This window comes from Camellia sinensis, chromosome 9 (genome assembly GCF_055761805.1).
Source record: "Camellia sinensis isolate YWXY chromosome 9, ASM5576180v1, whole genome shotgun sequence".
Taxonomy (NCBI): Eukaryota; Viridiplantae; Streptophyta; class Magnoliopsida; order Ericales; family Theaceae; genus Camellia; species Camellia sinensis.
In genome coordinates this window covers 14,693,272-14,719,036 of record NC_138969.1, presented here as the reverse complement: position 1 = coordinate 14,719,036, position 25,765 = coordinate 14,693,272, and the positions used below count along the sequence as shown (strand labels likewise).

The 25,765-nt window shown below is 42.6% G+C and overlaps 1 long non-coding RNA gene across 1 annotated transcript; it reads right to left on the bottom strand.

Moving 5' to 3' along the window:
• Nucleotides 1-198: 198 nt before the first annotated feature.
• LOC114296488 (uncharacterized) lies at nucleotides 199-23,406 on the bottom strand. Its single transcript, XR_014341028.1, has 3 exons — nucleotides 23,271-23,406; nucleotides 23,114-23,182; nucleotides 199-506 (listed from the first exon to the last, which is right to left on the bottom strand). It is a non-coding gene; the product is annotated as an uncharacterized LOC114296488 (long non-coding RNA).
• Between the last annotated feature and the right edge of the window lie 2,359 nt (nucleotides 23,407-25,765).

The window sequence follows — 25,765 nt, the reverse complement described above, 5'->3', positions numbered from 1 at the left end:
AAGAAGAGACCACAAATTTTGAATACAAAAAATCCCAGATTTCACTCAGTTTTCATCATAGAAAATACACTATGATTTAATATTGTTAACACAAGTACTGTAGTTCTCTAAGAGTGAATTGAATACAAGAGAACACAAACTTTGAATATGGAAACTGGAGAATACAACTATATTGGGGCACCCATATACAAATTTTGATACATATCTCACTTTTATTACTTTTTGTCATATAACACACTTTAACAAATATGTTTTAACACATACAATGTGAATGGTCTAGAATGAATTAGATACAAAATGCAACACAAATTTTGAATCCTACGACTTTTTTTCGTATAATGCACTTTAATAAATATTTTTAATACATATCCAATGAGAATGCTTCCAAAGTGCCAAAATTGAGAGAACAAGACCAATGACGCATTTAAAAATGCATCATGCTGAAGCTGGCAGGTACTAAGGATGCCATAACGCCCGCAGTGGCCCGCCCTTTTCAAATTTGAGTCCTGCTAGTCAAACTCAATGTCATATATTCACTTCATATAAACACACTAATGCGTGCAGAAAATTGTGAATCAGAGTGAAGATAGAGAGCCGTGTATAGTGAATGACAATTATTGATTTAGTAACGTAGGAGAGGGTTCAAGAAAGGAGTTAGAAAATTCGAAGATCTTCAAAGATCCTTGAAGAACAACTTCGAATTCTCTAGAAGAAATGTAAGAGGCTTAGATTCTTCAATGGCCTCAACTCAATAACACAAGAGTAAAGGAGATGATGGAGATAAGAGATTGGGTGAAGAAGAAGGCAAAATGGCTAGAGAATAGAATAATGGCAAGGCTCTCCCATGGATCTCCCACTTTCACTCTCAAGGTTGATAATGGAGAAGGGAAATTAGTTCTTTCTCAAGAGTTAAAAATCTCCAAAATCCATCATCTTGTAAAGCTATGGGTGGGTGCTATTTATAGGCACCTCATGATGTAGGATGGAGCCCATGTGAAAGGCACATGGGGGATATTCTCTCTAACCACCTTGTCCGAGGAGGTGACTTCTCCGAGAAGGAGATCAACCTCTTGGCGAACCCTTCTTCTTAGCCATACCTAACCAATGATCCCCAATCATCCCAAAGGGTCAGGGGTAGTCCCAGAGAACGTCCTGCCGCAAAATATTGCCGAGTCTCATGGACCCCCCGTGGTCGTGCCACCTCGACCCGGGTATAGGCTAGTTTAACCGAAGAGTGAATTTGTCTCCACTCACCGTCCTCGGGATCGGGTCCTTTGTTCGAACTCCATTACGCCCATGGTTCTGGTGCGTCGATCCCGGAAAGCTCTGAGCCCGCAAGTGTTCTGGGACTCATTAACGGAGCGACTTCTAGATTGCGTCTGAATCCGTTCGAAGCCAAGTCCTTCGGATCTCTAGATTCGTGAATCCGAACCCTTTCGAGTCCGAGTGCCTCGGATCTCTAGGCTTGCTTAATACCCTCTCGAGTCCGGGCCCGAGTAAGTCTCTTAGTTCGTGGATCCGAACCCTTTCGAGGCTTAGAGCCATTTAGCCCGTTTGATGGTGATAAATTCGGGCCCACCAATCTTGGACTATTGGGCCTAATTAATTTAATGGGCTCAAATTAGGTCCTCTTACATTTGCCCCTTGCGTGTATAAGAAATTATAGATTTCTCGGACATGCATAATTTTGCCTTATCAGCCATACTTTGCATCACGTCCCCAGAAATATACTGTCTTGGCAGAGCTTATGGATAAAGTTGAGGATTCACTGTAATTTACAGATAAAATCGACAAGTAATAAAGATAATAAGAAATCTTTTTTATCTTTATGTCATGTTTGGCCCATATACACTTTCATACTTTTGATTTATTCTCTCAAAGAGAAATCAAATTTTAAATATTTAATAATCCACCCCTCCAGGATGATCAAGAATTAAATTCCTCCCCCCAGAAATGGTCAAACCCATAATTATTTATTTTTATATATATATATGGAAGCTAAAGACAAAATCAACCATTCTTATCCTTTTTTGCAAATGTGAGCTCACTTTTTGAAATGTACTCAGCAAAAAAATAAATAAATAAATAAAATTTATTTTGTGGAGTCCAATCATCCAAACCCACTGTTCTTCTTTCTTCAAATTTAAAACCCGTAATTGCTTGGGCCATTATATATATATATATATATATGTGTGTGTGTGTGTGTGTAGAATATTTGAGTGGATATTCCATCACGCCCCCTTTTTTTTATTCTATTTAAAGAAAAGGATAGTAACCCTAATTAATGTAGCCTCTCTTTTATTTTCTTGCACAGCCATTTCGGCACTCTCTCTCACTAAACAGAGGGATCAAGCTTCTTTCTTCTTCCTCAAAACTGGCCCAGCTTTATTCTTCTTCAATCGGAGCCCGCGGCTGCCAAACCCAAAGCCCACCTTGCCTAGCTTGTTTTGTGACTACTGAAGGCCACCGACTCCTGCACATTGGCTGTGGCTACTTCAAGTGCTGCCATTACAGAACTGACTCTTTCTCTCCAAGACAAGCCCAGATTTCAACATTTTCAGAGAGGCTCTGTTTCTGCAATAACAGATTTATTTATTTATTTATTTATTTATTGTGCTTCATCTTCCTTACTTCACTATCGAAAATTTTTCAGGTTGTACGTTGTTCATCGCCGCAGCTACAGGCCTCGCCGTTGTCAATACTTCACCTCGGCCCAACGACGCATCCACTATGAGCTTTAGGTGCGTCTGATTTCGGTTTTGCTCCACCGAATAGCACCACCACTGGTTCAAACGCGACTAAGCAGCGCCGTCCAATCTTCCTAGCGCCGTGTAACACTCCGACGGCGCTTGCGAGAGTAGCCCCGACCCTGCCTTGCATACAAGACTGCCTAGCTTGCGTGGCCTGCGCACCTTTTCGTCCTGCTCTTGAGACATCACCACTGCTGCAACTTTGCTTTTGGCCTTGACTGCCCAGAGCCGACCACACTGTTGCCCATTCAACGTGACATGTGTGGTTGCCAACTCCTCTGCGACACCACTGCTGCCTCTGGCTTCGGATTGTCCAGCGCTTTGCCTTCGTCTTCGGCTGTTTAGCGCAAACCACACATCGCCCACTCAACGCGATATGTGTGGTTTTGCCTAACACCATCCAGCTCATTATTCTCACAACCCAGCGCTATTTTTCGGAGTTCGAATCATATAGATCTCGGTTTTTGCATACTCACTGGTTTCGGCCGTGATTAATCAACGCGGACCACGTCGCTCTTTCAACGCGTCGTTGGTCCGTCTAGCATCCTTCTCACTTACTGTTTGTCCAAGCTACACTCACCGCTGCCGACCTATCTTGGCTGCCCCTGGCGCTGGCTCTACCGATCTCGGCCTTAGTTTTCTCCGACACTACCCCCTGCTGTCCTTCTTGGTCGGCATCGGCCTTAGCTTGCCGATTTCAGTTTGTGCTGGTTCAATCCCTCTTAAGCTAGCTTCATATATTTTTGCTTCTCCAAATCTGTGAATAACTATATGCTGAAACTCATTCTTGAATTCTTTATTTGTATGAACTCTGATTTATAAATTTATGGACAAGTAACCCATAAATTTTTGGTGTTGCACATCTTGATAAAGAGCACTTGATTTTTTTTTTCTTTGTCAATATTGGAAGAATCAATGTTGAATCCTTGCTAACCCCATGGAAAATCTGACATAGATATAGTATTAATGTGGCAAATGAGGGATTGGTGTTGCTACTGAAAATTTTGTTAGACTTGCTCGTCTTGAAATTTGTAGAGTAAATAAATGTTGTTGCAAAAGAAATTCGAGGAAATAAGTCTCTCATATTGTATATAAATCTTCTTATCGGATAATTGATTGCTTTATGTCGGCTTGAGAGGAACCGGCTCGAAGAGACAAAATCTTGATTGTTGCATTTTTCATGAACTCGCTCAAAGGAGTAGAATTGTTGTAGCTTAAATAGATCATTACTATTTGTTGATATTGCCCCATTCTGATAATGCTTGAATCATATTCTGAACTCAATATTGCTCATCTCATTTGTCGGTTTTACTATTTCAGGCAAATAAATTTTTGTGTGAAATCCATGACCTCGAGGCCTTTAGAATCTTCACTAATGAGGGCAAGGGCTGTTCTTCGGAAGTCCGAATAGAAGCAAGATTGTCCCTCGGGAGTCCGAAAGTAGCACACACCCTACTTTGGCAAGAAAGATTCCTCTGGAAGATAACCGAGTCTACCAAGCTTGCACCAACTGCGTTGCCGTGGCCCCAGCTTCCGTCGGCCTCTCGCTGCTGGAACTCTACCACTGGCTTCAATTGTTCCAACGCAGACCACACACGTTGCCCACTCAACGTGACGTGTGTGGTTGCCGACTCTTCTGTGGCACCATCGCTGCTTCCGGCTTCAGCTTATCCGACGTCGACCACGCACGTTCGCCCTCTCAACGCAACATGTGTGGTCTTGCCCAACCTAGCTCCACATCGCTGCTTCCGGCTTCAGCTTATCCGACGTCGACCACCCACGTTCGCCCTCTCAACGCAACGTGTGTGGTCTTGTCCAACTTAGCTCAGTCTTGTTGCTCAACGTCAACGCCAACTCCGCTACGTCTTCCACACTACCTTCGGCTTCAATTGTAACTGGTTATTGACCACGCCGCCCACTCAACGCGGCGTCGGTCTAACTATATTGTTTCTTGCCCACTGCCGGTGCTGTTATTGATTTACTCCGGCTATCTTCGGTACTGGTTCCACCCATTCGTGGCCTATTTTCTGCTTCCCACATTGCCTCTAACTCAGCCGTGCTCTTCCGCTGTTGGCATAAATCTGTGAGTAACCTCTTTTAATTGTTTTTGTTTATTTATTTATATATACATATTTTTGTGTGGTGGCAGCTCTTGTATAAAATAAATAAATGAAAGAATCCATTTTCCTTCTTATTGATGGATCTTTGTGCTCAAAAAAATAAATATATAAATCCATGCACTGCTATATTAAATAAAATGAATCCATGCTCTGATCCATGCTCTGATACATCCATGCTCTGATAGATAAAATAAAAATAAAATTGGTGATTTGAAATTCCAATATGAAGCTCGGATTTGTTTGGGCTTTGCAATTTTTGAAATAGGCTGTGGGATTTATTTAAACGATTTTTCTGACTTGAAATTTGCCAAAGAAATTCTGGGCTATTGCATAACTTGAACCATTGCTGCTGAATTTTGCCGTCGTAATAGAATATCTGCCACTTGAATTGAGCAAATAATATTGACTTGGGAAGAACATTCTTGTAGCTTGCACGTCAATCCATCAAATCTTGCTACTGATGAGCAATGGAATATACTTCGGATCTCGGGCCTGAAATTTACTATTGAACTTCACTCTGTCCAAATTTTTGAGCCCCGTATAAATTGAACCTTTAATATGGAACATAGTGACTTTGAGAAATTGACCCGATTGAACTTCATCACAAAGCGACCTATGACATTGCACCTCTTATTGAGAATAGAAACCGAAAATCTGTATGTTGATGATGCACCCATTGGTATTAAAATTTGTTGAGCTTGAAGAATACCCGAGAAAAAGACTTGTTGATGACTTCCGGGGTTGAACCTGAACCCTTGGTGTAAAAAATTCCTCGTAGAATTTGCTGAATTCATGGACTCTCTGTTAATTCAGCCATATGTCTTCTCGAAAGAAACCCGTAGTCCCGGGGTCATCAGAACCGGCTCTCGTGAAAGAAAAGGATGTACCTCCGGCATCTGAGTGGAGGAAATCCCCTTATTTTGGTCGGAAGGACCCCTTCTGGCAGGCGGCTACCTCCACCACTTCTTTTCTATCTCCAAAGGGGGCTCCATTATGTCTGTGCTTTTGGGCGGTGAATACCAGAGCTAAGCAATTTCTCTCTATCGGAGTATATCGGACTTCTACTCCTCGAATCTTCCGGCTGATGTAATACACCGGGCGTTCTGCTCCATCTACATCTTGGACCAATAATGCCCCTATGGACTTGGGGGTTGATGTTAAGTACAACATTAGAGGCACCCCGGGCTGCGGGGCTATCATGGTCTGAGGCGAGGTCAAGGCCGCCTTGATTCTCTCGAAGACCTTTTGGTGCTCCTGGTTCCACTCGAACTTGGCATCTCCTTTTAACAATGAACCGAAAGGGGCAGAGATCTCTGCAAGTGCTGGGATAAACCTCCGAATATAAGACACTTTCCCGAGGAACTTCTTTAACTCCTTCTGAGAATGTGGGGGAGGCATTGCTCTGATAGATTTGACCTTGTCTTCATCTGCCTCGATACCATGTCTGTGTACAAGAAACCCGAGGAACTTCCCGGCCGTCACCCCGAAAGCACATTTGAGAGGATTCATCCTCATTTTGAATTTCTGGCACCTCTTGAATACCTTCTCAAGGTCTCGGAGATGGTCTTCTTCTTTCTTGGATTTCACCACTAGATCATCAACATAATCTTCCACCTCATGATGGATCATGTCATGAAAAATTGCAGTCATAGCCCTTTGGTAAGTTGCACCGGCATTCTTGAGTCCGAGAGGCATGACTGCATAGAAGAAGTTTCCGAGAGGTGTTCTAAAAGCAATCTTTTCTACGTCCTCTTCAGCCATCTTAATCTGATTGTATCCACTGAATCCATCCATGAATGAGAACATCTGGTGTCCCGAGGTAGTATCTACGAGGGTGTCGATGTGAGGGAGAGGGAATTCATCCTTTGGGCAAGATTTGTTCAAATCTCGAAAGTCTACACATACTCTGATTTGACCATTCTTCTTCTTTACTGGCACTATGTTTGCCAACCACGTGGGATACTGTATTGACCGGATGAAACCAGCCTGTTGAAGTTTTTCAATCTCCTCCTTAATCTTCTCTTCGAGATCTGGATGATATTTTCGAGCAGCTTGCTTAATTGGCCTGGAGTTTGGGAACACATCAAGATAGTAGGAGACTAGGTCAGGATCTAGTCCGGACATTTCCTTATATGACCAAGCAAACACATCTGAGCATCGGCTTATCAACTTTAACAACTGTTCCCGCTTCTCTGGGCTAAGGCTCGAACTTACGAATACCGGCCTCGGTGCATCTTGTCCATCACTCAAATCTACTTCAATAAGTTGTTCAGGCTGAGGCTTCGGCCCATCTTGCATGCATTCTGGAGCCACTTCAGGCTTTATTACTATATCATTGTCAGGAGGCTCTTCTTTTGACTCGGAGTCGGTGACTGAAGAAACCGACTCCTCACACCTTCATAAATAGTACACCATCTTGCCTCATTCTCGGACTTTCATCACCTTCCGAGGAATATGCGGGCTTTCTGGTCTAGACATCGCCCGCTTACTTGATTTTGCCATCGGCTCCTTGTCATCTTTGATATCCTCCCAACGAGGAATTTTGACCCCTCGAGGCTTAGAGGTGGGGGGAACTTCTTCGACAGCCAATTCGGTGAAGTAGATGGCATCAGAATAATGAGCTTCATGGATCTCGAAAGGCCTTTCTGTAGCTTGAGTTGTCACCGTCTTCTTTCCCCATTTAGCCTTAACACACTGATGATAACTTGATGGTACAGCCCCATATCTATGCATCCAGGTCCTTCCTAAAATGATGTGATAATTTGCCTCAGAATCGATAATATGGAACTTGGTGGCCGAGCGAATCTCTCCGACGGCTAAATCAACTGTTACGCATCCGATAGTAACTCTCTTTTCTCCACCGAAGCCAGTGATGACTATCGGCTGCTTCACAATGCGTTCTTCAGAGATTCCGGCCTTTTCTAGAGTAGCGCGAGTCATAATGTTGATAGAGGCTCCACTATCTAGAAAGGCCCTTTTGAACTCAACCCCGTTAATAAAAGCAGTCACATAAAGCGGGCGATTGTGAGAAAAAGGATACTTCCGATCAGCCTCGGAGAAAGTAATGGCACTAGATTGCTCTTTTGCCTTCCTCGGGATAGACCCCTCATTCGACATGCATTCCTCATGGTGTGCCTCGGCTATATTAATGATAGACTTGGTGATTTCTGTTCTTGCCTCCCTGGAAAGTCCAAGTTGGTCAAAGAACTGCTTGAACTTTACACAGTCTTGCAGGGTTTTGGCATAGTGATCCAGATCTTTTTCCACTCTTGGAGGCTCGTAGTTAACCATCTCCTCAGTCTCCTCAAAATAAGATGCCATATAAACATGGTGTCCTCCTCTTCCATAGTACTCTTCTCCTCCTTCTGGATCAAAGGGATCTTCGTCATGAGTCATAAATGTTCTGCCCTCTGGATCGAGAGCACTTCCATAGTAAACTTGCTCACCCTCTGGCTCGAGGATGTCGTCTAGATAACAGTCATCGTCATCGAGATTGCCGATAGCCTTGATCATCTGGCCTTCATAAGCTATCATAGCAACATTCTTGCCCTTGTCACAGTGTTGAGGATATGGTTGTTCTCGGATGTCTTGAGTCCCTCGCTTTTTGAACCTCAATTCGTCTGCCTCGACTTTATCTCTGAAGATTTTTCTGAGAGTCCAACACTTCTCTGTCGGATGTTTCAATGTACGATGGTAGACACAAAATTCAGGGCTCTCGCGGTCCTTTTTTGAAGGCATTTCTTCGACATAAGGCAATTTTAGCTCTCCGTCGGCCACCCATTCCTTAACTAGAGCTTTCACTTCCTCGATTCCACATAGATAAGAAACATTCCCCTTTTCACCATTATATTGCTTTCTCTTCTGGCCTCTAAGACCTCCTCCTTGTGACTTTCGAGTATCTGGGGTAGAGGCAACATCAACAATAGGTCCACGAGACGATCTGAAGCTAGTCTTGTAACTGGCCTCAAATCCGGACTCGTGAGCCTGAGGAATGCTAATGTTCCGAGCTGCTTCTATTAATGCCGAGAAGGTGGGTAGCTTGTGATTAACTAGAAACATTTTGTACCTGCTCAATGCCCCTTCTAGACAGATTTGAACCAGATAACTCTCCTCCACTGCTTCATGGTAATCCACGGCCTTGTCCTGAAACCTTTTGACGTAGTCAATGATGTCTTCACTTTCTTGTTGCTTCTCTTTACACAATGTAAGTGTGGTCACCTTCTCCGCCACTTGAAAGAACTTGGAGTGGAATTTGTTAACCATTTCCTCCCAACTTCGGACAGAGTTTGGGGCCAAATTAACATACCAACTATATGCTCGGTCGGTGAGGGACTTAGAGAATTCTCTCAGCCGGAGGACGTGGTTTGAACCATGAATACCCAGAGTCTCGATGAATCGCACAACATGTTCTCGGGCATTTCCTTGTTTGCCGTCGAACTTGATAAACTTCGGCACTGTATACCCCTCAGGGTATGGATAGCTCAGCATCTCAATGGGGTAAGGCGGCTTGACGTCTGGATCAGGCAAAGAGGGTAAGGTCCTCTTGCCCCGTTCGAGATCGAACATGGCCTGCACATCGGCGAGAGTGAGAAACTGTTGAAGGAGAGAGTTTGATGGTGGTATTCCCGGGACTTGGCTTATGGACCCGAAGACTGAGCTAGGGGCGACTTGGCCATTCTGGTGCTGCGAATTCATCATTGGTGAGGACATTTGACGATACTGGCCATCAGCGCCTATAGACAAGCCAGTTGGTGATGGGATATTGAATTGAGGCCCGTAGAGTCCACCGCACGGCGCCGCTATACCGGGTTGTGCTTGCAGATTTGTTGTCGGTATCAAAGGAGGCCCGCTTGGTGCTTGGGTAACATTTATTGGTGGCGTAACAAGATTAGGTACGGGTAGAGCTCCTTTTTTCGCCATTATGCTCCTTGTGTTTTCCTAGACACCAACAATTGCCGGAGCGCCATTCATTACACCAGAAACTCCCCTAGTCACCATTGGATCTTGGCTTGGCACGCTATGGAGCCCGGGCATGGGCAAACTGCTGCCGCCTACTGTGGTTTGAGCATGTGTTACTGTGGCCGTGTTGCCATGAGCCATAGGCTGATTGGGGCCTACTTCTCCTTGGATTTGATTTTGCGCTCCGGCGGAAATAATTCCACCTCCAGTTTGATTTCCGTTTGGCGCCGGTGCAAAGTTAGAACTCATCACCAACATGGTGTGAGTGAGATTCTGAAGAGTGGTAAGAATCTCTTGTTGAGTATTTTGAAGTCCTTGAATGGTTTCAAGCAAAAGTGGTTGATCTGGAGCCGTGGTCCTGTCATCACCACCATTAGAGGATCCTTGTTGGTGAACTTCATCTTCTCCCGCCATCCTTGTTAGAGTTGTGTGGATTCCAGATCTCGTTGAGACCATTAACCAATCCGCCTCCCCGGTAGAGTCGCCAAAATGTAGGAGAGGGTTCAAGAAAAGAGTTAGAAAATTCGAAGATCTTCAAAGATCCTTGAAGAACAACTTCGAATTCTCTAGAAGAAATGTAAGAGGCTTAGATTCTTCAATGGTCTCAACTCAAGAACACAAGAGTAAAGGAGATGATGGAGATAAGAGATTTGGTGAAGAAGAAGGCAAAATGGCTAGAGAATAGAATAATGGCAAGGCTTTCCCATGGATCTCCCACTTTCACTCTCAAGGTTGATAACGGAGAAGGGAAATTAGTTCTTTCCCAAGAGTTAAAAATCTCCAAAATCCATCATCTTGTAAAGCTATGGGTGGGTGCTATTTATAGGCACCTCATGACGTAGGATGGAGCCCATGTGCAAGGCACATGGGGGATATTCTCTCTAACCACCTTGTCCGAGGAGGTGACCTCTCCGAGGAGGTGACTTCTCCGAGGAGGAGATCAACCTCTCGGCGAACCCTTCTTCTTAGCCACACCTAACCAATGATCCCCAATCATCCCAAAGGGTCAGGGGTAGTCCCAGAGGACGTCCTGCCGCAAAATATTGCAGAGTCTCATGGACCCCCCGGGGTCGTGCCACGTCGACCCGGGTATAGGCTAGTTTAACCGAAGAGTGAATTTGTCTCCACTCACCGTCCTCGAGATCGGGTCCTTTGTTCGAACTCCATTACACCCATGGTTCTGGTGCCTAGATCCCGGAAAGCTCCGAGCCTGCAAGTGTTCTGGGACTCATTAACGGAGCGACTTCTAGATTGCGTCTGAAACCGTTCGAAGCCAAGTCCTTCGGATCTCTAGATTCGTGGATTCGAACCCTTTCGAGTCCGAGTGCCTCGGATCTCTAGGCTTGCTTAATACCCTTTCGAGTCCGGGCCCGAGTAAGTCTCTTGGTTCATGGATCCGAACCCTTTCGAGGCTTAGAGCCATTTAGCCCGTTTGATGGTCTCAACTCAAGAACACAAAAGAAAGGAGATAATGGAGATAAGAGATTGGGTGAAGAAGAAGGCAAAGTGGCTAGAGAAAGAATAATGGCAAGGCTCTCCCATGGATCTCCCACTTTCACTCTCAAGGTTGATAATGGAGATGGGAAATTAGTTCTTTCCCAAGAGTCATCTCTCCAAAAATTCATCCCTTGTAAAGCTATGGGTGGGTGCTATTTATAGGCATCTCATGATGTAGGATGGAGCCCATGTGCAAGGCACATGGGGGATATTCTCTCTAACCACCTTGTCCGAGGAGGTGACCTCTCCGAGGAGGTGACTTCTCCGAGGATGAGAAAACCCCGAAGAGGAGATCAACCTCTCGGCGAACCCTTCTTCTTAGCCACACCTAACTAATGATCCCCAATCATCCCAAAGGGTCAGGGGTAGTTCAAGAGAACGCCCTGCCGCAAATATTGCCGAGTCTCAGGGACCCCCTAGATCGTGCCACCTCGACCCGGGTATAGGCTAGTTTAACCGAAGAGTGAATTTATTTCCACTCACCGTCCTCGGGATCGGGTCCTTTGTTCGAACTCCATTATGCCCATGGTTCTGGTGCGTAGATCCCGGAAAGCTCCGAGCCCGCAAGTGTTCTGGGACTCATTAACGGAGCGACTTCTAGATTGCGTTTGAATCCGTTCGAAGCCAGGTGCTTCGGATCTCTAGATTCGTGGATCCGAATCCTTTCGAGTCCGAGTGCCTCGGATCTCTAGGCTTGCTTAATACCCTTTCGAGTCCGGGCCTGAGTAAGTCTCTAGGTTCATGGATCCGAACCCTTTCGAGTCCGAGTGCCTCGGATCTCTAGGCTTGCTTAATACCCTTTCGAGTCCGGGCTTGAGTAAGTCTCTAGGTTCGTGGATCCGAACCCTTTCGAGGCTTAGAGCCATTCAGCCCGTTTGACAGCGATAAATCCAAACCCACCAATCTTGGACTTGCGATAAATTCGGGCCCACTAATCTTGGGCTATTGGGCCTAAATAATTTAGTGGGCTTAAATTAGCTCCTCTTACATTTGCCCCTTGCGTGTACGAGAAATTGTAATTTTCTCGGACATGCATAATTTCACTTTATCAGCCATGCTTCACATTATGTCTTCGAGAATATTTGGCCTTGATAAAATCTATGGATAAAAACTGAGGACTCTCTTTAAATTACGGATAAAATTGACAACTAATAAAAAATAAATAAATAACTTTTTTTCTTTTTTTTTTCTTTTTTTTTTTTAACAACAACTTAGAATATTGATAATTACATTTTCACTTCTCCAAGTATTGAAAAATACAAAACTTTTTTTTTTTTACTCCAAGTAAAAGAAATAAGAATTAAGAAATCCACTTCTTTCTTTTTTTTTATCTTGACAAGATAAGGCCACTTGTTTTTAGAATACAGCAGCCTCACTTTCCACTTTATTTATATATATATATATATATATCAAAGACAAAAAGTCCCCCATCTTTAACCACTTTTTTGCCAAATCATGTTCCCAGCATATTCCTTCTCAAATATTTGGCATATTCTCAACATATTCTTTTCTATAAAATAAATGGAGATGCACTGTTTTCGTCCATGAAATTCAAAACCCACAAAGTGCTTGGCCCTTTATATATATACATAGCCTTAGCCTGAGCACATTGAGGCCATCTTTTATATCCTTTTTTAGGATAAAGACAAAACCCTAATTGCTGCCTTATCTTTTTGCCCACAAATATTTCGGCTCTCTCTCTATAGAGACCAAGCTGCGTCTTCTTCAAGAAAGCTCTGGTTCTACAATAACAGGGGCCGATCCCAGCTGCTTGCATTTATGACATCTCTTCTTCTTCTTTTTTTTTGTTCTGTTTCTGTGCTTCATCTTCCTTACCTCACTAATGATTTTTTTTTTTTAATTTATTTGCAGGAGATCAAACTCCAAGGACCCATTTCGGCACACTTTCTCTCCAAACTGAGATCAACCCAAGCTTCATCTTCTTCAAAGAAGCTCCGTATTTGCAATACCACAGGGCCACTTCGTTTGCTCATTGCTCGTTGGTGCAACTCCGAGCGCCGTCGTCATCGCCCCTATTCCAGCATTGCGACCCAAGCTGCTGCTCACCATCAGTGTTTCCCTTCAATTTAATGATGCAGTCCCTCAGAGATCCAGGCACACCGTAGCTCTGTTCTGCTGCAAGTGTCAATGCCAATCCCGCTGCGACGTTGCTGCTACTGTCGGCCTCTACTACTGCTTCTATCCGTGACTGACCAACGCTGGCCACGCCGCCCACTCAGCGCGGTGTTGGCCTGCCCAGCATCGTTCTAGCCCATTGTTCACGCACGCTGCTCGCACCGTCATCAATCTACTATGAAACCCATTTTTGGTGGGCCTTGGTCTTCCTCTCAACTATTTTTATTCCTTTGACTGTATTAGATTTGTAAATACAAGCTTAAAACCCTTTTTGTCAAACCCATTCTCAGCCCATTCTCTCTAACAGAGACAGATTCAGAGTTCGTCTTCTTCAAGGGGCTCTGCTTCGCGGTTTGCTCACTACCGACTGCTGCAATTCTGGGCACCGACTGCTACAACTCTGAGTGCGTCGCCAACCTGTCACAGCCCCGACTACTGCAAATGTCGTGACCCAAGCTGCTACTGACCTCTCTTTGCTGCAACTCCGACCACCGTTGGCTTCAACGGTCCCAACGCAGACCACACACGTTCGCCCACTCAACGCAACATGTGTGGTTTTGCCCAGCCTAGCTCAATCTTGTTGATCTTGATCGACGCCGACCCCGCTACGTCTTCAACACTGCCTTCGTCCTCAACTGTCCAACGCGGACCACGCACGTTCGCCCACTCAACGCAACGTGCGTGGTCTTGCCCAGTGCTTTGCCTTCGTCTTCGTCTGTTCAACGCGAACCACACGTCGCCCACTCAACGCGATGTGTGGTTTTGCCTAACACCATCCAGCTCGTTAGTCTCACATTCGGGCGCTATTTTTTCAGAGTTTGAATCTCGATTTTTGCATACTCACTGGATTCGGCCGGGATTAATCAACGTGGACCACGTCGCCCTTTCAACGCGTCGTTGGTCTGTCTAGCACCCTTTCTCGTCCACTGTCCGTGCTGGCGATAGGTGCTGCCACCGACCTGTTCTGACTGTCTTGGGCCATTTTGGTGCTTGCTTCGGTCTTATTTCTTGCCTCCATAGTGCTTGCTTCTGCCCATTTTTTTTTATTTCTTCAAAACTGATTCGGATCTGCAAACTGTTTTCTGCCAAAACCCTCTTCTTATTCTTCTTATGTTTTTGGATCTGATGAACCTTATACTCTGATGAACTCTGAATGTGTGGAAATTTGATTTGGATCTTGAATCTTGTAATTTTTGTCTTGAAATAATTAGTGCTCCTTGTTGAATCTTGAACCTATGAGCTTGTCGTTTACACGCTTTGTAGAGTAAAAATCAGAGTTGATAATCTTGTAATGTTGAATGTTGTTGTTTGAACATTATAGTCTTGAGGACACTTGCACTTTATTTTATTTTTTTAGAGAAGATGAGATACTCTTTGAATCCCTCCGATTGGATCTTGAACTCGTGATAATAAATCTGATATAAACAAAATATTTGATGCTTGCACTAGGCTATTGATGTTGAGAGAGAACATGGACTACAAGTGAGTGTTGTTGCTATCTTTACTTGCATGGGACGAATAAAATAATTATTGTTGTTATTGATGAAACCCGAGAAAATAACCTCGAGAATATTAGATAGCATGCTTGAACTCTTGATGTAGAATTCATCATAGGACTTGTTGATATGATGAAATACTTCGTTGAATAATAAAGATGATATATTGTTTGTTTAACTTGTGGATGCTCGGGAAATACATAGCTGATGCCAAAATTTTGTGCGACCGTTGTAGCTCTACGTCGGTTTGAGAGGAACCGGCCTGGAGAAACAAAAACTTGATTGTTGCATTTTCATGAACTTGTTCGGAGGAGTAAAATTGTTGTAGCTTAAATAGATCGATATTATTTGTTAATGTTGCCCCATTCTGATAATGCTTAAATCAGGATATGAAATTGATATTGCTTATCTCGTTTGTCGGCTTTGCTATTTCAGGCAAATGAATTCTTGATTGAGATCCACAACCTCGGGGCCCTTAGAACCCACACTAATGAGAGCAAGGGCTGTTCCTCGGAAGTCCGAACAGAAGCAAGACTGTCCCTCGGGAGTCCGAAAGTAGCACACACCCTACTTTGGCAAGAAAAATTCATCTGGAAGATAACCGAGTCTACCAAGCTTGCACCAACAGAAGTAAAGGCTGTCTCTCAGAAGTCCGAGCAGAAGCAAGGCTGTCCTTCAGAAGTTCGAGCGGAAACAAGGCTGTCCTTTAGAAGTCCGAGCAGAAACGAGGCTGTCCCTCGGAAGTCCGAGTGGATGTGCACTTCTACTTCGGCAGCTAATGGAAGCAAAGGCTATCCCTCGGGAGTTCGAATAAGAGTCCACTCTACTTTGAAAAGAAAGATCCTCGGAGCTCGTATTGATGAAATCAAGGGCTGTTCTTCGGACCCGCACTAATGAGAGCAAGAGTTGTCCCTCGGAAGGCTCTCCCTCAGAAGTCCGAGCAGAAACAAGGCTGTCTCTCGGAAGTCCGAGTGGATGCACACTTCTACTACGTCAAGAAAGGTCTCTTCAAGTTGGTAACCGAGTCTACTATTCCTCTTTCTTTTTCGAGGGGCAGTAAAAAATTGAAAACTGTTTCAAGCAACATAACACAATGAAGATATACAATGTAGAGAAAATAACTTCTAATGGAGATACATAATATGGAGAAAATAAATTTCTTCATAACATAAGAAAGATAGAACTTCTCGGACAATGTAGTAAATGCAAACTGTTAATGTCATAGATAGACTTCTTCCACGGAATGTTGAAATTTGCCCCTAGAGTTGCAAGATCATTTGGAAAGCTTTCACCAGCTGCTCGGGTTGTGGCCATCATGCACCATTATAGCCATGTCTTTGGATCTTTCTGTACAGACTGATATCCCCAGCCCCGCAAGACTTTTCATGGATCTGTTGTAGTCGGAAACTTGCTTTTTGTTGGCCAACACACCGGAGGAATCCGGTACCTCATTGGAAGTAAAGTTCACCATGAATAATTATGAATTGGGCAAGCTTAGCCATAGTCAATTTTTCAACTTTGAGTTGTTCGAGGACTTCTCCTCTCCAGTCCTCCGGAAGGCCTTTGTCTTCAGGTATTATCGAAGGTTCTATTCTCTTCTTGATAATAATTGTCGCCTCCTCTTCTGGGATATCAACTCCTGCCCCTAATGTAGCGAGGGCGTCTGAAAACTTGTTGTCGGAACGAGGCATATGCTCTATTTTGACCTTCTGAAATTTGTTAAGAAGCCTTCGGACTGTTGTTCGATATATGGCCAAGGCAGGCTCCTTTAAGACGAACTGTCCTGAAACTTGCTTCACTATCAACTTTGATTCCCCCCGAATCCGAATCTTCTTGATACTGTGCTTCTCAGCTGTTATCAAGCCTAACATAAGAGCCTCATACTCGGCTTCATTATTCGAACAATGGAAATCCAGTTTATAAGACAAATATAACTTTTTCCCCACTTTTGCTTGTAAGGACTATCCCGGTTCCTCTTTTACCTCCGGCTGTTGCTCTGTCAAAGCTTAATGTCCAAAAGCTTTCCTCGGAAGCCATAGCTGCATGCACCTCTCCTCTTACTTCTTCATTCACTGGTTCATAGTCACCACTTGGAATTTGAGCAAGGAGGTCAGCTAAGGCTTGGCTTTTAATCGCCTTGGGGGCTACACATGTGATCTCGAATTCACCCAGTGCTAACAACCATCTTGCCACCTTCCCGGTTATAGCAGGCCTGCTGATGAGGTATCGTATTGGATCACTCCTAGTAACAATCTGAATTTGATGTGCTAAGAAGTAATGTCTGAGCTTTTGGGCGGTGAATACCAAAGCTAAGCAATGTCTCTCTATCGGAGTATATCGGACTTCTGCTCCTCGAATCTTCCGGCTGATGTAATACACCGGGCGTTCTGCTCCATCTACATCTTGGACTAATAATGCCCCTATGGACTTGGGGGTTGATGTTAAGTACAACATTAGAGGCACCCCGAAAGCACATTTGAGAGGATTCATCCTCATTTTGAATTTCTGGCACCTCTTGAATACCTTCTCAAGGTCTCGGAGATGGTCTTCTTCTTTCTTGGATTTCACCACTAGATCATCAACATAATCTTCCACCTCATGATGGATCATGTCATGAACAATTGCAGTCATAGCCCTTTGGTAAGTTGCACCGGCATTCTTGAGTCCGAAAGGCATGACTGTATAGAAGAAGTTTCTGAGAGGTGTTCTAAAAGCAGTCTTTTCTGCGTCCTCTTCAGCCATCTTGATCTGATTGTATCCACTGAATCCATCCATGAATGAGAACATCTGGTGTCCCGAGGTAGTATCTACGAGGGTGTCGATGTGAGGGAGAGGGAATTCATCCTTCGGGCAAGATTTGTTCAAATCTCGAAAGTCTACACATACTCTGATTTGACCATTCTTCTTCTTTACTGGCACTATGTTTGCCAACCACGTGGGGTACTGTATTGGCCGGATGAAACCAGCTTGTTGAAGTTTTTCAATCTCCTCCTTAATCTTCTCTTCGAGATCTGGATGATATTTTCGAGCAGCTTGCTTAATTAGCCTGGAGTTTGGGAACACATCAAGATAGTGGGAGACTAGGTCAGGATCTAGTCCGGACATTTCCTTATATGACCAAGCAAACACATCTGAGTATCGGCTTATCAACTTTAACAACTGTTCCCGCTTCTCTGGGCTAAGGCTCGAACTTACGAATACCGGCCTCGGTGTATCTTGTCCATCACTCAGATCTATTTCAATAAGTTGTTCGGGCTGAGGCTGAGGCCCATCTTGCATACATTCTGGAGTCACTTCAGGCTTTATTACTATATCATTGTCAGGAGGCTCTTCTTTTGACTCGGAGTCGGTGACTGAAGAAACCGACTCCCCGCACCTTCATAAATAGTACACCATCTTGCCTCCTTCTCGAACTTTCATCACCTTCCGAGGAATAGGCGGACTTTCTGGTCTAGACACCGCCCGCTTACTTGATTCTACCATCGGCTCCTTGTCATCTTTGATATCCTCCCAACGAGGAATTTTGACCCCTCGAGGCTTAGAGGTGGTGGGAATTTCTTCGACAGCCAGTTCGGTGAAGTAGATGGCATCAGAATAATGAGCTTCATGGATCTCGAATGGCCTTTCTGTAGCCTGAATTGTCACCGTCTTCTTTCCCCATTTAGCCTTAACACACTGATGATAACTTGATGGTACAGCCCCATATCTATGCATCCAGGTCCTTCCTAGAATGATGTGATAATTTGCCTCAGAATCGATAATATGGAACATGGTGGCCGAGCGAATCTCTCCGATGGCTAAATCAACTGTTACGTATCCGATAGTAACTCTCCTTTCTCCACCGAAGCCAGTGATGACTATCGGCTGCTTCACAATGCGCTCTTCAGAGATTCCGGCCTTTTCTAGAGTAGCGCGAGTCATAATGTTGATAGAGGCTCCACTATCTAGAAAGGCCCTTTTGAACTCAACCCCGTTAATAAAAGCAGTCACATAAAGCGGGCGATTGTGAGAAAAAGGATACTTCCGATCAGTCTCGGAGAAAGTAATGGCACTAGATTGCTCTTTTGCCTTCCTCGGGATAGATCCCTCAGTCGACATGCATTCCTCATGGTGTGCCTCGGCTATATTAATGATAGACTTGGTGATTTCTGTTCTTGCCTCCCTGGAAAGTCCAAGCTGGTCAAAGAACTGCTTGAACTTTACACAGTCTTGCAAGGTTTTAGCATAGTGCTCCAGATCTTTTTCCGCTCTTGGAGGCTCGTAATTAACCATCTCCTCGGTCTCTTCAAAATAAGATGCCACATAAACATGGTGTCCTCCTCTTCCATAGTACTCTTCTCCTCCTTCTGGGTCAAAGGGATCTTCGCCATGAGTCATAAATGTTCTGCCCTCTGGATCGAGAGCACTTCCATAGTAAACTTGCTCACCCTCTGGCTCGAGGATGTCGTCCAGATAACAATCATCGTCATCGAGATTGGCGATAGCATCGATCATCGGGCCTTCATAAGCTATCATAGCAACATTCTTGCCCTTGTCTCGGTGTTGAGGATATGGTTGTTCTTGGATATCTTGAGTCCCTTGCTTCTTGAACCTCAATTCGTCTGCCTCGACTTTATCTCTGAAGATTTTTCTGAGAGTCCAACACTTCTCTGTCGGATGTTTCAATGTACGATGGTAGACACAAAATTCAGGGCTCTCGCGGTCCTTTTTTGATGGCATTTCTTCGACATAAGGCAATTTTAGCTCTCTGTCGGCCACCCATTCCTTAACTAGAGCTTTCACTTCCTCGATTCCACATGTATAAGAAACATTCCCCTTTTCACCATTCTATTGCTTTCTCTTCTGGCCTCTAAGACCTCCTCCTTGTGACTTTCGGGTATCTGGGGTAGAGGCAGCAGCAACAATAGGTCCACGAGACGATCTGAAGCTAGTCTTGTAACTGGCCTCAAATCCGGACTCGTGAGCCTGAGGAATGCTAATGTTTCGAGCTGCTTCTATTAATGCCGAGAAGGTGGGTAGCTTGTGATTAACTAGAAACATTTTGTACCTGCTCAATGCCCCTTCTAGACAGATTTGAACCAGATAACTCTCCTCCACTGCTTCATGGCAATCCATGGCCTTGTCCTGAAACCTTTTGACGTAGTCAATGATGTCTTCACTTTCTTGTTGCTTCTCTTTACACAATGTAAGTGTGGTCACCTTCTCCGCCACTTGAAAGAACTTGGAGTGGAATTTGTTAACCATTTCCTCCCAACTTCGGACAGAGTTTGGGGCCAAATTAACATACCAACTATATGCTCGGTCGGTGAGGGACTTAGAGAATTCTCTCAGCCGGAGGACGTGGTTTGAACCATGAATACCCAGAGTCTCGATGAATCACACAACATGTTCTCGGGCATTTCCTTGTTTTCCGTCGAACTTGATAAACTTCGGCACTGTATACCCCTCAGGGTATGGATAGCTCAGCATCTCAATGGGGTAAGGCGGCTTGACGTCTGGATCAGGCAAAGAGGGTAAGGTCCTCTTGCCCCGTTCGAGATCGAACATGGCCTGCACATCGGCGAGAGTGAGAAACTGTTGAGGGAGAGAGTTTGATGGTGGTATTCCCGGGACTTGGCTTATGGACCCGAAGACTGAGCTAGGGGCGACTTGGCCATTCTGGTGCTGCGAATTCATCATTGGTGAGGACATTTGACGATACTGGCCATCAGCGCCTATAGACAAGCCAGTTGGTGATGGGATATTGAATTGAGTCCCGTAGAGTCCACCGTACAGCACCGCTATACCGGGTTGTGCTTACAGATTTGTTGTCGGCACCAAAGGAGGCCCGCTTGGTGCTTGGGTAACATTTATTGATGGCGTAACAAGATTAGGTACGGGCAGAGCTCCCTTTTGCGCCATCATGCTCCTTATGTTTTGCTGGACACCAACAGTCGTCGGAGCGCCATTCATTACACCAGAAACTCCCCTCGTCACCATTGGATCTTGGCTTCGCACGCCATGGAGCCTGGGCAAGGGCAAACTGCTGCCGCCCACTATGGTTTGAGCATGTGTTACTGTGGCCGTGTTGCCATGAGCCATAGGCTGATTGGGGCCTACTTCTCCTTGGATTTGATTTTGCGCTCCGGCGGGAATAACTCCACCACCAGTTTGATTTCCGTTTGGCGCCAGTGCAAAGTTAGAACTCATCACCAACATGGTGTGAGTGAGATTCTGAAGAGTGGTAAGAATCTCCTGCTGAGTATTTTGAAGTCCTTGAATGGCTTCAAGCAAAAGTGGTTGATCTGGAGCCGTGGTTCTGTCATCACCACCATTAGAGGATCCTTGTTGGTGAACTTCATCTTCTCCTGCCATCCTTGTTGGAGTTGTGTGGATTCCAGATCTCGTTGAGACTATTAACCAATCTGCCTCCCCAGCAGAGTCGCCAAAATGTAGGAGAGGGTTCAAGAAAAGAGTTGGAAAATTCGAAGATCTTCGAAGATCCTTGAAGAACAACTTCGAATTCTCTAGAAGATGATGAGAGGCTTAGATTCTTCAATGGTCTCAACTCAAGAAACACAAAAGAAAGGAGATGATGGAGATAAGAGATTGGGTGAAGAAGAAGGCAAAGTGGCTAGAGAAAGAATAATGGCAAGGCTCTCCCATGGATCTCCCACTTTCACTCTCAAGGTTGATAATGGAGATGGGAAATTAGTTCTTTCCCAAGAGTCATCTCCCCAAAAATTCATCCCTTGTAAAGCTATAGGTGGATGCTATTTATAGGCACCTCGTGATGTAGGATGGAGCCCATGTGCAAGGCACATGGGGGATATTCTCTCTAACCACCTTGTCCGAGGAGGTGACCTCTCCGAGGAGGTGACTTCTCCGAGGATGAGAAAACCCCGAAGAGGAGATCAACCTCTCGGCGAACCCTTCTTCTTAGCCACACCTAACCAATGATCCCTAATCATCCCAAAGGGTCAGGGGTAGTCCCAGAGGACGTCCTGCCGCATAAAGGTCAGGGGTAGTTCAAGAGAACGCCCTGCCGCAAATATTGCCGAGTCTCAGGGACCCCCTAGATCGTGCCACCTCGACCCAGGTATAGGCTAGTTTAACCGAAGAGTGAATTTATCTCCACTCACCGTCCTCGGGATCGGGTCCTTTGTTCGAACTCCATTACGCCCATGGTTCTGGTGCGTAGATCCCGGAAAGCTCCGAGCCCGTAAGTGTTCTGGGACTCATTAACAGAGCGACTTCTAGATTGCGTTTGAATCCGTTCGAAGCCAGGTGCTTCGGATCTCTAGATTCGTGGATCCGAATCCTTTCGAGTCCAAGTGCCTCGGATCTCTAGGCTTGCTTAATACCCGTTCGAGTCCGGGCCTGAGTAAGTCTCTAGGTTCGTGGATCCAAACCCTTTCGAGTCCGAGTGCCTCGGATCTCTAGGCTTGCTTAATACCCTTTCGAGTCCGGGCTTGAGTAAGTCTCTAGGTTCGTGGATCCGAACCCTTTCGAGGCTTAGAGCCATTCAACCCGTTTGACGGCGATAAATCCAAATCCACCAATCTTGGACTTGCGATAAATTCGGGCCCACTAATCTTGGGCTATTGGGCCTAAATAATTTAGTGGGCTTAAATTAACTCCTCTTACAAGTAATTACTAAGAAAGATGAACATTTGAAAAAAAATATAATATTTTGGATTATTTTTGGGAACAAAAATTGTATGATAAAGGGTTCGCAAAACAATCACAATTACTATATTATGTCCAAATTTTGAGAGAGAAAATCTTAATTTATAATCTTAACTGATTTGGAAAAATGGTCTCACTTGCTTCAAAAAGAAATCATAAATGAAATTAGTTGAATACATTGTTGTTGATTCTACAGCAATCAACACTGTGAAAAAATCAAACTAATTAAAAAAAATTTAAAACTCCACAATCATGGTTATGTTCATCTTTATTCATAAAGACAGATCTTAGATAAATATGCTATTAAACCCATAAGAGATTGCAAATTTTGATCTGAATCTGAATCTGATTATTTGGACAGTTAATTATATAAAAGTATTCTGGAAAAATTTTAAAAATGCAAAATCTACCAAAAATATATTTAAATTTTTTAAAAAAAAGGAAGATGTATATAGTTAAATTAAAATTGAGAGGCAGATAGAATTACCAGCTTGGCTAGAGCACTTGGATGTGGAGCTTCATAGACGGGCTTACAAGGCAAAACACAAGACATCATCTGATTCAATTTCAGTAACAAAAGTCATAAAAAATCAATCACAAACAAAGAAATCAAGTCAAAATTACATATATGTAGAGATCATTACCAATACTCTGGTAAAATCGCTTATCCACTGATTTAATCAATGGAATTTTCAAGACTCCATCTTCATCTTCATCTTCATCTTGGTTGATGCTGCAGCTTCTCATCTCAGGCGCCATTGATGAGTTGTGATGGGTTGGGTATACAGGGTCCCTATAGGGTTAATATATACACGGTCCCTAGGGTTTCTCACAAAAAAAAAAACAAAAAAACAAAACTAAAAAAAATTGTCATAAAATTCCACTTGACATAAATAATTTGTCACACAATTCTGATTTAAAATTTTTTTTAAAAGTATTATAGTCACACAACACTTTTCAAGAATCATTTTAACGTAGTTTTATTTTTTAATACAAAAAAACAAAATGAGGGAAAAACTTTAAAACAAGGCAAAGGGTGAATACAAAAAATATTCAAAGGTTCAGTATATTTTCGTAATTTTTTGTATTTATTGATTTTTTTTAAAAAAAATCTTTTCAAATATTTTACTTTTTGAGTAAAATCTAAATTATATTTATCTAAAAAAAATTGACCAAAACATTAAAAAAATTCACTAAAACTAAAAGATAAGAATTAAAAATCAAAATCTTATTCGAAACATGAATAACCAAACAGAGTATGTCTTTTGTTCAAAAGTCTAATAATCATTAAATAAGGAAAATGTTAGGTATCCCAAATAATCAATCAAATATTTTATCAAAAAGGATTGTGAAAATATTTTGTAAATTATTTGGGATATCTAGCATTACTTTTAAATAAAATAAAAATATAATTATATGAAAATTTTGAAACAAAATCCAATATCACTGTTCATCTGTCCCTACTTCCAATCAACCGTGACAATTCAATATTACATTGACAACTCAATAAAATTATATTACGAGAATGAATTCCACTAAAAAATCAATGACAAGATCTAGTTCGATTTCAGCAACAAAAATCATCGAAACCAATCACAACAAACAAAGAAATCAATTAAAATTACATATGAGAGAAAGAAAGAATAAAAGATATGTAGTGATCCACACCAAAAAGTCTGGTAAAATCGCTTAGCCGCTAATTTCATCAATGCAACTTTTGAGACTCCATCTTCATCTCCTTCTTCATTTACATCTTCTCCTAAGTTGATGCCACAACTTTCTCATATTGCATACATATATATACACATCCAGTTCTCTCTGTCTAGGATTTTATTTTATTTTGTATTTATTTATTTTTCTTCCATTTTAAGTTTTTGGCAAGTGTTAGTAAATGCCTTGGATAATGGTTAATTTTATTTATGAGTATTACTATTTAAGACCAAAAATTAGATCTAATTTTCAAACTAAGTGATTTGTCAATCAATTACGATATTAAAATTAACACGCATTCTCTCTCATATCTTTTCTAATTATCAACCAATCATATCGGCTACACATCATTGGGTCTATAGAATGGGTTTAAAAAAAAGATTTGTTTCTTTTTAATTTTCCTTTATTGTTTATTTTACATTTTTTTTTCATAACACTTTTTGTAAGTACTTTGAAATGGATGAAAACTTGTAATTTTTATTTTTATTTTTATTTTTTGTGCCAAGCACTTATTAACAAAATCCTAATTTACTTAGGTAGGGGACTTCTATTGCCTAATTTGGGATGGAGATTATATGTTTCAAACTAAGTTAAGACAGGGAGATTATACGTGGTATTAACTTGCTTGAGGTATGGGACGAAGCTGAAATTTGGTCGGATTGCCCTTGAATAAGAAAATTTTGACTAGGTTTTTCTTGTATTTAATTTAAAAAATAAAAATAAAATCAAACAACACTAATTATATCAATAACTGTGTTTGTTATATAAAGTTGTCTTCAATGAGTTTGTAAAATTAATGCGAAATAAGACTAGTACAATAATTAGTACATATAGTATTATTCTATACATATAGGAAGGTGAGTGTAAAGAAATTAGAGGCGCATTTAAAAGTAACCCCTATTTTACTTCTAGTGTGATGGGTCAATAATGAACAAGTTAAAATATACAAAGGAAAATTTAAAGTATACAAAAGAAAAAAAAAAAAAAAAAAACTAAAAGCATATAATTGTGTTTTTGTATATTTTTAAAAATCATTATATCAGACATATGTATGTAACTGTGTTAATAAATGTCGTCCTATATGTATGACATTTTGCAATCATCCACAATCACTTATAATCCGTGTTTTTATAAATATTTTTAAATTGAAACAGTTAACTTCACTCTATTATCATTACTGACATAGAAAATGTAAAACAAACAAAGAAATTATCTAACCTAATTTTTTTTTATAAAAATAATCACATTTTTTGTTAGGTGACCAAATCTCATCATTGTCCAAAACGTCATACATATTAAGGTTGCCTATTTTGTCCTTACCCTAACTTGGTTTGAGACATACTAACTCCATACCAATTGGACAATAGAAAGCCATTTTGTAAATTTGAAACAATTTTTTAAATGGGTTGGACTTTTCTCAAACTTAAAT